Genomic DNA, 11,609 nt, shown 5'->3' with positions numbered 1-11,609 from the left:
TGAGGATGTTTGTGAAGAAGGAAGACTCTCTCTCTTGCTCAAATTCACAAAAAGCTCAAGTCTCTCTGCCTTAATTGCTCTCCTCAATCTGCCCTCCTGTCAATGATGGTCCTAGGGGGGTATTTATAGCCTCATTGGATGATAACTGAAGAAAATAACCGATCAGCAACTGCTCATTTGGGCGCGGCAGCCAGGGGTGACCCGGCTGAAGAAGGGCTTTTGGCGCGACAGTCATAGGTGGCGCGGCTGAAGAGATTCCTTTGGCGCGGCAGCCATAGGTGGCGCGGTCAAAGGAGTGATTCCCCCTTTAGTTTTTGTAACCGCCATCCCACGACTTTTAACTCCTTAAATGTCACGATTTTCGTGGGTAGTGGGCATGATTTTCGCTTGTAACTGCTTCCCCCACGTTCATAAGTGACCCCCAACAGTTAATAAGCCATGTGGGCCGCACAAAACTCGAGAAAACTGTCAAAAATGACGTGTTCAGCTTCTCAGTAGCCGCGACAGTGTACAGTGGCGCGCATTGCCGCGGCAGTTACCACTGCCGCGCATCTTCCGGGTATTTTGGCTCTAACTTCCTCATCCGATGTCGGAATGATGTGATCCAAAATGCGTTGGAAAGCTATCGAAGAGATCTACAACTTCCCATAGGTGTGTCACTCTGTTTGTGTGCACAACACCTTCCACTGCCACGCCTATGCGCGTCAGTGTTCCTTGTCGCGGGTGGTCATATTGTTCTTCTATGTTATTTCACATGTTTCTTTGCTTCTCTTGGCTTTGGATGATCTCCTCTGACTTAGATAGTGACATTCATACCTATAGGCATTTTTAGACGCCTACAGATACCCCCTCCAAAGTATCTCAGACTCATTCTTTTATAGAGGAGTCTGGGACACTTTGGATAAGATAAGTCTTACTTGCAATCCCTTCAGTATTTAGTTGAGAAGATCGTGTAGAAGGACCTGTGAATGGCTTCAACTCTTGACTTCTTCATCTTTTAGTCTACTCAGTGTTTTGTAGAATAGCTAAAATTCTTCCGGTGTTGCGTTTATCGCTTGACCATTATCGAAGTCTTGAACTGAAACTGATGTTTTGATTTGTGAATTAGCTCTTGTCGTTGAACTGATGTTGAACTGGTTTTCTTCATTAGGAATTCATATCTGGATCGCAATTGAATACCCTAAGATCATCCATTGGATTTTTTTTCTTAGCCTTATTTTGACAAAAATCATTGACGCGTTGACAGGCGTTAACACAGTTTATCCTCGTGTGTTTACTGGAGTCTACACAGTTTAAGCTCTTAAGACGTTGGAGCATAGCGGTCCTGAGTATCGAGGCTGCAGGACCAATTGTTCAGGTTGGTTCATCTGCAGGTATGGATTTTATTCTGAGTTTGTCAAATACTCAAGTCACGAGACCAACTAATAAAGCTGGTGCGTCAGTGATTATCGCATTTATAGGATTTTTGGCAAACCCTCAGCCATCAACGTGTTTGATGAGCCTTTACCGATTACCGTTTGAATCGGGCTAGCATGCAGATTGTTTAAGTCCGTTCTGCATGTAACGTTGTGCTAAAAGAATAAACTCTCTTAGACTTGGTGCTATGATGTTGAATACATAGACTTGATCATTTTCGCGGGAACGGGCCACCCGGCAACGCGTATTAGGCGAGGTTTATCTCTAATAAGGGATCGAGATAAAGTCCCCCATGCATCAAACATGGATTTGGAAATGTTGATGGGTTACGTATTTTTGGTGAAACGATGAACCTAACACTGGAGAGGAAAAATTTTATATTCTATCTCCTGGTCTCTTTTTTATTGGTAGAGATGAACCCGATGATGGAGAGGAAGAACTTTATATTCTATCTCCTGGTCTCTTTTTTGTTGGTAGAGATGAACCCGATGATGGAGAGAAAGAATTTTCTATTCTATCTCTGGTCTCTTTTTTGATGGTAGAGATGAACCCGATGATGGAGAGGAAGAATTTTATATTTTATCTCCTGGTCTCTTTTTTATTGGTAAAGATGAACCCAAAGATGGAGAGGAAGAATTTTATATTCTATCTCCTGGCCTTTTTTTTGTTGGTAGAGATGAACCCGATGCTGGAAGGAAGAATTTTATATTCTATCTCCTGCTGCAAAAGAAACTCAAAGTGGGATCTCCACTTCGAGAATCCGAAAAGGCGAAACTAAGAGTGGGATCTCTACTCCGAGAATCTGAAAGATTTTGATAACCCTAACAGTTGGAAGGTTTGACTATCCAAACTGAAGGTGCATTTCTCGTTTATCGAGATGACATTCTAACTTCGGCCCTAACTGTTTAAAGATTTGACTAGGTGGGAGTTTGATACGATCCTAAATGTTTAAAGGTTTGATCATTCAATTTGTGGACCTCTCGTTCATGGAAGGAATCGAGAGGGGATTTTGGCTTTGGTCCTAACTGTTTAAAGGTTTGACCATGTGGGAGTTTGATACAATCCTAACTGTTTAAAGGTTTGATCGCTCAATTTTGTGGACCTCTCGTTCATGGAAGGAGTTTGATACAATCCTAACTGTTTAAAGGTTTGATCGCTCAATTTTGTGGACCTCTCGTTCATGGAAGGAATCAAGAGGGGATTTTGGCTTTGGTCCTAACTGTTTAAATGTTTGACCATGTGGGAGTTTGATACGATCCTAACTGTTTAAAGGTTTGATCGCTCAATTTTGTGGACCTCTCGTTCATGGAAAGAATCGAGAGGGAATTTTGGCTTTGGCCCTAACTGTTTACATGTTTGACCAAATGGGAGTTTGAGACGATCCTAACTGTTTAAAGGTTTGATCATTCAATTTGTGGACCTCTCGTACATGAAAGGAATCGATAGGGGATTTTGGCTTTGGTCCTAACTGTTTAAAGGTTTGACCATGTGGGAGTTTGATACGATCTTAACTGTTTAAAGGTTTGATCGCTCAATTTTGTGGACCTCTCGTTCATGGAAAGAATCGAGAGGGGATTTTGGCTTTGGCCCTAACTGTTTAAAGGTTTGACCAAATGGGAGTTTGAGACGATCCTAACTGTTAAAAGGTTTGATTGTTCAATTTGTGGACCTCTCGTTCATGGAAAGAATCGAGAGGGGATTTTAGCTTTGACCCTAACTGTTTAAAGGTTTGACCAAATGAGAGTTTGAGACGATCCTAACTGTTAAAAGGTTTGATCGTTCAATTTGTGAACCTCTCGTTCATGGAAGGAATCGAGAGAGGATTTTGGCTTTGGCCCTAACTGTTTAAAGGTTTGACCAAATGATGATTTGAGACGATCCTAACTGTTTAAAGGTTTAATCGTTCAATTTGTGGACCTCTCGTTCATGGAAGAAATCGAGAGGGGATTTTGGCTTTGGCCCTAACTGTTTAAAGGTTTGACCAAATAGGAGTTTGAGACGATCCTAACTGTTAAAAGGTTTGATCGTTCAATTTGTAAACCTCTCGTTCATGGAAGGAATCGAGAGAGGATTTTGGCTTTGGCCCTAACTGTTTAAAGGTTTGACCAAATGATGATTTGAGACGATCCTAACTGTTTAAAGGTTTAATCGTTCAATTTGTGGACCTCTCGTTCATGGAAGAAATCGAGAGGGGATTTTGGCTTTGGTCCTAACTGTTTAAATGTTTGACCAAATAGGAGTTTGAGACGATCCTAACTGTTAAAAGGTTTGATCGTTCAATTTGTGAACCTCTCGTTCATGGAAGGAATCGAGAGAGGATTTTGGCTTTGGCCCTAACTGTTTAAAGGTTTGACCAAATGATGATTTGAGACGATCCTAACTGTTTAAAGGTTTAATCGTTCAATTTATGGACCTCTCGTTCATGGAAGAAATCGAGAGGGGATTTTGGCTTTGGTTCTAACTGTTTAAAGGTTTGACCAAGCAAACGGAGGGAGTGGAGGTACAAATAACAGTAGGAATGTAGATTTGCACAAATCACTCAGAAGAGGTTTTCGGTAACCAGTGACGAAAAGGGGTTGCCAATTGTCATGGATTGAAATTTTGGGTGTTGTGTCAAAGCTTAACAGTGGGAGTGTTAAAGGCTAGGACACAACGGGAGTTTGGGTAGATTTAACCATGAAGCATTTTGGTGGACCTACCATCAGTTGATTTGTTCGGTGATGGATTTTATGGTGAAGGACTGTGAATCATCAAGCACTCCACAACTAGACCGTAGGAGTTTCGTGAGGAAAGACTGATCCGATGAGGTCATTGAATCTCGTCTCAACGAAAGAGTACTTGGAAAGTCACAATGGGAGTTGACGAAATTGATCCCGACTATTAAAACCAACCAAGAATCGGATAAAGGAAAAGCAAATGGGACATGCTTCATCCTTGAAGGATTTCAGAGTTTCGTGAAGGAAGATTGACTTGATGAAGTCATTGAATCTCATCTCAATGAAAGAGTTCTCTGAAAATCACAGTATGAGGGTTTTAATCATTTTGGACATGAAGTTTCGTGAGGAAAGACTGACCCAATGAGGTCATTGAATATCATCTCAACGAAAGAGTGCTTGGAAAGTCACAGTGGGAGTTGGCGAAATTGTTCTTGACGATTGAAACCAACCAAGAATCGGATGAAGGAAAAGCAAATGGGACATGCTTCATCCTTGAAGGTTTTCAGACTTTTGTGAAGGAAGATTGACTTGATGAAGTCATTGAATCTCATCTCAATGAAAGAGTGCTCTGAAAATCACAATATGAGGGGTTTTGATCATTTTGGACATGATTAAATAGCCACATCGGGAGGTTCTTAATCATTTTTATCATGATTAAGAGTGGATTACTCAGATGATTGGTTTTCACCTTGAATAATCAATTAGTTTCGGGTTATCCTTAAGAATACCATATATAGTATTCTCCAGGAACTTCCCGTTAAATAGGTTACTCTGAATGTACTAGAGATAGTACTTTTTCAAGAACTTCTCGTTTGTGAGCAATGTTAATGTTCTTGATACAGAATCAGGTCTTGGTTCTTACCTTTGTATTCAGCCATGATAACCTCGTATCCACCCCCAGCTTTTAGGTGAACCTGAGTCTAATCACATTTGGTTACATTATTGGAGCGCATAATTTAAAGAAGCAGTTTTTTAACCTCTTATACTAGTCGGAGGTTCGGGAAACAGTTTATACTCGTATACCCTTTGGAGTGTATGGAGAAGCATTTTATACTCGTATACTCTTCGGAGTTAGGAGAAACAGTTTATACTCGTGTACTCTTTGGAGTTTCACGCGTCCTCATTTGGTTTGTTCTACCGTTATGACGCTGGAGTTAATTAAGGCTTGGATTTTGTTTTTAAGGCCAAAACAAACCTTGGTGGGATGAAGGACCCTTCTGTGGTATGCACAGTAGTTTGGATCTGTAATCCTCTTAGCTCCCTCCTGGTCTTTAATAGGTGGTAGCTCGATCTTGTCGTTGGCGAGGAGGTATTTCAAGATGGCTGGAGCTTCATCATCTTCGAAAGAATACTCCTTTTGGAACCTCGGATCGAGAGTCGCGTTCACAGCGATTGCAGATGTCGTCGGTTGGCTTCTCTCAGCTTTCTTTCTTTTAAGAAAGTGTTCAGCTTGTTCACTGCGCATTTTTAAATCTTTCCAAGTTTTGGATGGTACGACCCCCAGGGTTTTCAGGACGTCGATGGAGAGATTATTGTGGCATGTTTGCAGGATGAACTCCTCTGTAACAGGATCTCTGCAATTCATTGCCTTGTTACGGAAGCACTTGACAAAGTTATTAACTGACTCTCCGTCTTTTTTCTTCTCATCCAGAAGGGTTCCGATTGACACTTCGGTGTCATTATCAAAGAAATTACTGAGGAAAAAACTTTCCATGTCATCCCAGCAGTTGACGCTCCCAGACTTGAGACGTCGGTACCAATCGAAGGCGGGCCCACGAAGGGTGCCAACGAATGACCGGACCATTAAAGCCTCGTTTCTAGAGATCATGCCCAAATGAGATTTGAAATAAATCAAGTGCTGAATAGGCGAGCTGTTCCCATCAAACGGTGTGAAGTTGATCAGATTAAATTTTGTCGGGTACGGTATTGAATCCCATTCTCTTGGATAGGGACACGGAATACCCGTCTTCTTTACTTCCTGAGCGGACATCAAAGCATTGACTTTATGTTCAAGGTCTTGCATTTTCTTATCCTCATCTTCATCTCTCTTTGAGTGATGTTGAGCAGAAATAATTGGGTCACCCCCAGTGTTATTAAAAGGTGAAATTGAACCACCCTCAATATTGTTGTTGGGAGGATCCGTTGAACCACCCCAGTGTTATTATCATTGGGAGGTGTATCAACCATAATGATTTCATCCACTTCTGGATCGCTGTCATCTATAACATTCTGAGTGTGGCTGCTGGAATCAGCTCGCTGACTGGATTCAGGAGGTTGAGGCCGTTGAGCTTGCAATTCTTTCATTTGTTGAATAGCCAACTCTATTTCTGTCTTTATCTCAGCTCTAATTTCTTCACGTTGTTTGGCTAGAGCATCTTAAAGCATTTGAGCAAACTGATCAGGGGTGATTGTGAGCACTTCTCTGGTTTGCCCCGTGCTAGATATTGTGTCATCAGAAGCAATGGCTGAACAAATGTCTGAAAGTTCATCCTCCGAGGATATTCCTTCATGCATTCTCTTGTAATCCATGCGTCTGATGGCTCCTAATTAGAGTCGAGACATCCGTTGAGCAATTCTTGGATTGACTTTTCCTCTCGGGGAAAAGTCGGGATTTGAGTCACTTGAATACCGCTTAGACTTTCTTTTATCAACCATGTTGATGGTGACTTTAGGGAATTCGTCATCTTGGACAGCTGATCTTCTCTTGCGGAAATGTCTCGGCTTAGGCTTCGACATTTCGGTGAAAAGCCTCTGGAACACTGAGACTCTTTTGCAGGATGGCTTCTCGTTTGGAGTAGTCACATTCTGACAGTACTGCTCTAATGAGTCGCATACAGAAACAATGAGAGCTCATTTCTCGGACAATCCTCTTTTGAGTTTTGTTCACACCCCCAGCTTGATAGTATAACTCATCGGTATAATTACCGGAGAATCCTATCGTCTGTTGGTATGAGCCCCCAGGTATAACAATGTCTTTTGACGAACATGTCTTCTTCTGAGGATGTAAAGCCTTGTTGGCGTTCTCAGGACAACTTCTTGTCGCATTTGAGCGATCCAAGGTCACGTCAGGAGTCGCATGTTTAGAATCACCCCCTTGCGAGTGCAGAGTCTTAACGGGCTCCTGAGTTTCATTACGAACTCTCAAACGGGTAGAAATTAGGGTTTTCCCATCTTGGAGTTGTTTTGACTTGATAGGAGGATACTTACGACCCCCAGTGTAAGAATCTATTTGGGGTTCATTCACCGGACCCAAGCGTTCTTTGACCGGAGCTTTGCCTCGATCTTCAGGTTAAGGATCGAGGCCATCCGCCATTATAAATTTGGATTTCGACAGGTCAGGACTGACCCAGGGTTTCACTGCTGACACAGTGGGTGTTGACACAGTAGACGGACCCGGAACGGACGTTGATGGAGTCGAAGGAGTGCTCTTGTGAAACTTCTTTTGGCCGTGGCAGTGATTGGTGTCGCGGTTGAACAGTGTGCCGCGGCAGCGGAGACTGCCGCGGTTGAAGGAGATGCCGCGACAGTATGAGCTGTCGCGGTTGAAAGAAGCGCCGCGGCAGTGAAGACTACCGCGGTCAAAGGTTGTGTTCTGCAGACCCAATTTTCGTACGAGTTTGGATTTGGGGATCCATACTTTGGGATTCTTTGGTGCTTCCTTAGACACTGTTTTCTTTTTTCCTTCTTGTCTTTGTTGTAAAAGAGCACGGGCACGAGCGGTGTTTGCCATACGCTTTTGTATGCGTTCTTTGAGGGTCGAACGTGCCCTTTTGACAAGAGTCCATTCCTCCGACGTAAGTTTTGCTGAGATGTGAGTGATTTGACGTTGAGGCGACTGAACCACTTGATGTTTCCTCGATTCTAAGTCCGTATAGTAACGAACTCCATCGGTTTGTTCCAAGGCCTTAGCCAATTGACGAGCGCAGCGTTGGCGTCGCCTCTGACGAGCCCTCTTCGTCAGAGTTGGCGAACTTCGATCTAACGACTCCTTAATTAGGGTGAAATCATTATGAGCAGAGCTTTCGGCTTTGGGGGTCGCCGGGATAATGTTGCGAGGCAAGGCCTCAATAACGATTGGGCGAGAGTCTTCACTTTTAGCCTTCTTTGACGTATAAGCCTTCTTCAATGATGAGATCCTCTTGTACTTGCGAGATAATGAAGATCTTGAAGAGGATGATGAGAGATATTCTTCAAACTTGGTTTGGTCAAACTCGTATTCGACCGTGGATTCAACTGGAATCTTGATCGGCTGCAACACGACGGTCTCGGCAGCGAGCGTCAGGAACAAGTTCTGTTGTAGAATTCATTATAACTGTTTATCGATTACAATGAATACAAAAGAGTGAGCTTCGTACTTTGTAAAACTACTCTTTACAACAAAAAAAATCAAATTACAAGCTCCTTAGAAACAAACGTAGGATCGTTGTTTGGATCGCTGCTTGCGCGGGATCTTTGCCTGTGCTGGTGGTGCGTTAGCCCGTGGACCACCGATTCACAGATTCTGGTTGAATCGTGAAGGTTTTGGGGATTCTTCCTTTGTTTATCGAAGTAAGAATTTGAAGCGAATATCTTATCAATGTAAGATGTTCACTCTTCTAAAGATCAAGTTATCGAAGTAAGAATTTGAAGCGAATATCTTATCAATGTAAGATGTTCACTCTTCTAAAGATCAAGTCGGAGCTTAGATCTCTAGGAATCGCCAAAAGCTTCTTAAGGATGTTTGTGAAGAAGGAAGACTCTCTCTCTTGCTCAAATTCAAAAAAAGCTCAAGTCTCTCTGCCTTAATTGCTCTCCCCAATCTGCCCTCCTGTCAATGATGGTCCTAGGGGGGTATTTATAGCCTCTTTGGATGATAACTGAAGAAAATAACCGATCAGCAACTGCCCATTTGGGCACGGCAGCCAGGGGTGACCCGGCTGAAGAAGGGCTTTTGGCGCGGCAGTCATAGGTGGCGCGGCTGAAGAGATTCCTTTGGCGCGGCAGCCATAGGTGGCGCGGTCAAAGGAGTGATTCCCCCTTTAGTTTTTGTAACCGCCATCCCACGACTTTTAACTCCTTAAATGTCACGATTTTCGTGGGTAGTGGGCATGATTTTCGCTTGTAACTGCTTCCCCCACGTTCATAAGTGACCCCCAACAGTTAATAAGCCATGTGGGCCGCACAAAACTCGAGAAAACTGTCAAAAATGACGTATTCAGCTTCTCAGTGACCGCGGCAGTGTACAGTGGCGCGCATTGCCGCGGCAGTTACCACTGCCGCGTACCTTCCAGGTATTTTGGCTCTAACTTCCTCATCCGATGTCGGAATGATGTGATCCAAAATGAATTGGAAAGCTGACGAAGAGATCTACAACTTTTGTCTTTTGAGCTTCTTCAGATTTGGATCATATCATGGCTTAAATGTATGAGACATTTCTGCGGCAGTCGCCACTGACGCGCACCTCCGAGACCATTTGTGATGTCTCGGGTATTTTGGCTCTAACTTCCTCGTCCGATATCGGAATGAGGTGATCCAAGATGCATTGGAAAGCTAACGAAGAGATCTACAACTCCCCATTGGCGCGCCACTCTGTTTGCTTGCGTGTCACCTTGTACTGCCGCGCTATTGCCGCGTCAGTCATCACTGGCGCGCACCTCCGAGGCAGTTTGCGCTGTCTCGGGTATTTTGGCTCTAACTTCTTCGTACGATATCGGAATGAGGTGATCCAAGATGCGTTGGAAAGATATCGAAGAGCTCTACAACTTCCCATAGGCGCGTCACTCTTTTTGTGTGCACAACACCTTCCACTTCCGCGCCTATGCGCGTCAGTGTTCCTTGTCGCGGGTGTTCATATTGTTCTTCTATGTTGTTTCACATGTTTCTTTGCTTCTCTTGGCTTTGGATGATCTCCTCTGACTTAGATAGTGACATTCATACCTATAGGTATTTTTAGACGCCTACAACCTTATTTTGAGGAAAATTGTGATCGGATAATACTGCGCCAGCGCTGGCGCGTGCTAAGTTTGGTAGTTTGGTCCCTTAAAACTGGTTTTGTTTTGGACCACCTCCTCCTAGATCAAAACAAATCGAGTTCAATTGAAACATGATCATGATCAATCCGGGTGTAAAACACTGGAACTGTTTTGTCATAATCTAATGCAAAATATGATAACCGATGTCTGTTATATGTTATGTTTGTCAAGCTCATCTAGTAATCAGGTACGTAGCCCCGGCCCAACAACTTAAATGTTGTTACGAGAGAATAATATATGGGGGAGGTGAGATGAGAACAAAACTGGAAGTTTGCATAAAATCTTACGCAGTGATCAATTGATGACTCCACTAAATATGAAAATATCGTTCTTGATATATATTCAAATTGGTATTTAAAAATGGACATTGTTTACCGTACCTATTCCTTTTATGCGCTGAGGGTTTGACGGCAGTATTGGGAGACGCTGAGGCAAAGAATAAGCTAACATGGAACCTCGACAGCGGACGGATGCAAGCCTATATTACGTTTATTTATTATTTATTTGTTTATTTGCAGATAATAGCCTATTGTTTTTGAATGCTACAATAATTGAATGTCGTGTAGTTGTTAGGGACTAAAGTCCCACATCGGGTAGTATGGGCTGCTTGATGGGGTATTCAAGTGACTTGGTTCTTCCCCTTAACAGCTAGCTTTTAAGGGTGGGTTCCCCAAGTTGCTTGGATCCTAACAATTGGTATCAGAACTGGTTGTTGGCGTCACGAAAAGGGCTACCTGTGAAGGGGCTGACCGGCGGAGGGGCTGACCGGAAAAGTCCGAGTAAAGCACCGCCGAGTGAAGCATCATAGAGTGCAGCCGCCGGGACGTCGGCTCTCAGGGGCGGTGCTATGTTAGGGACTAAAGTCCCACATCGGGTAGTATGGGCTGCTTGATGGGGTATTTAAGTGACTTGGTTCTTCCCCTTAACAGCTAGCTTTTAAGGGTGGGTTCCCCAAGTTGCTTGGATCCTCACAGTAGTCCGAGGTATTCTGGAAAGACACGGGAGAGCGTCGGGTGAATCACGTCGGAGGAGGACCGAGTAGATTGCACCATGGCGTTCGGTGTTCAGAGATAAGAAATTGAATTTGCCTTCACAATTTCCCCGTGGGTTTCATTCTCTTTATATAGACAATTTGTACAAGGTAGGGATTACAACAAATCCTAACAATCAGATCCTATATAACAGCCCAATCCCTACAATCAAGCTATGCCATGATTTACATGCCTATAGGATTGCTAACTACCTTGTTTACAATCCCTACAATCATGCTATGATTTACATGCCTATTCGATTGGGCTAACTACCTTGTTTACATTCCCCCTCAATCTTAACCATGACAAGGTTCAGATTGTGTCGTAGGCGATCAAGCATGTAGCGAGTGGCTGGCTTGGTGAATCCATCAGCTACCTGATCTTTGGAAGATACAAATCGGACATCAAGAGTGCCCAATGCAACCTTCTCCCTG

The sequence above is a fragment of the Asparagus officinalis genome, chromosome 2 (assembly GCF_001876935.1).
Source record: "Asparagus officinalis chromosome 2, Aspof.V1, whole genome shotgun sequence".
Classification (NCBI taxonomy): domain Eukaryota; kingdom Viridiplantae; phylum Streptophyta; class Magnoliopsida; order Asparagales; family Asparagaceae; genus Asparagus; species Asparagus officinalis.
The sequence above is the reverse complement of the archived record's forward strand: the minus strand, read 5'-3'. Positions refer to the sequence as shown.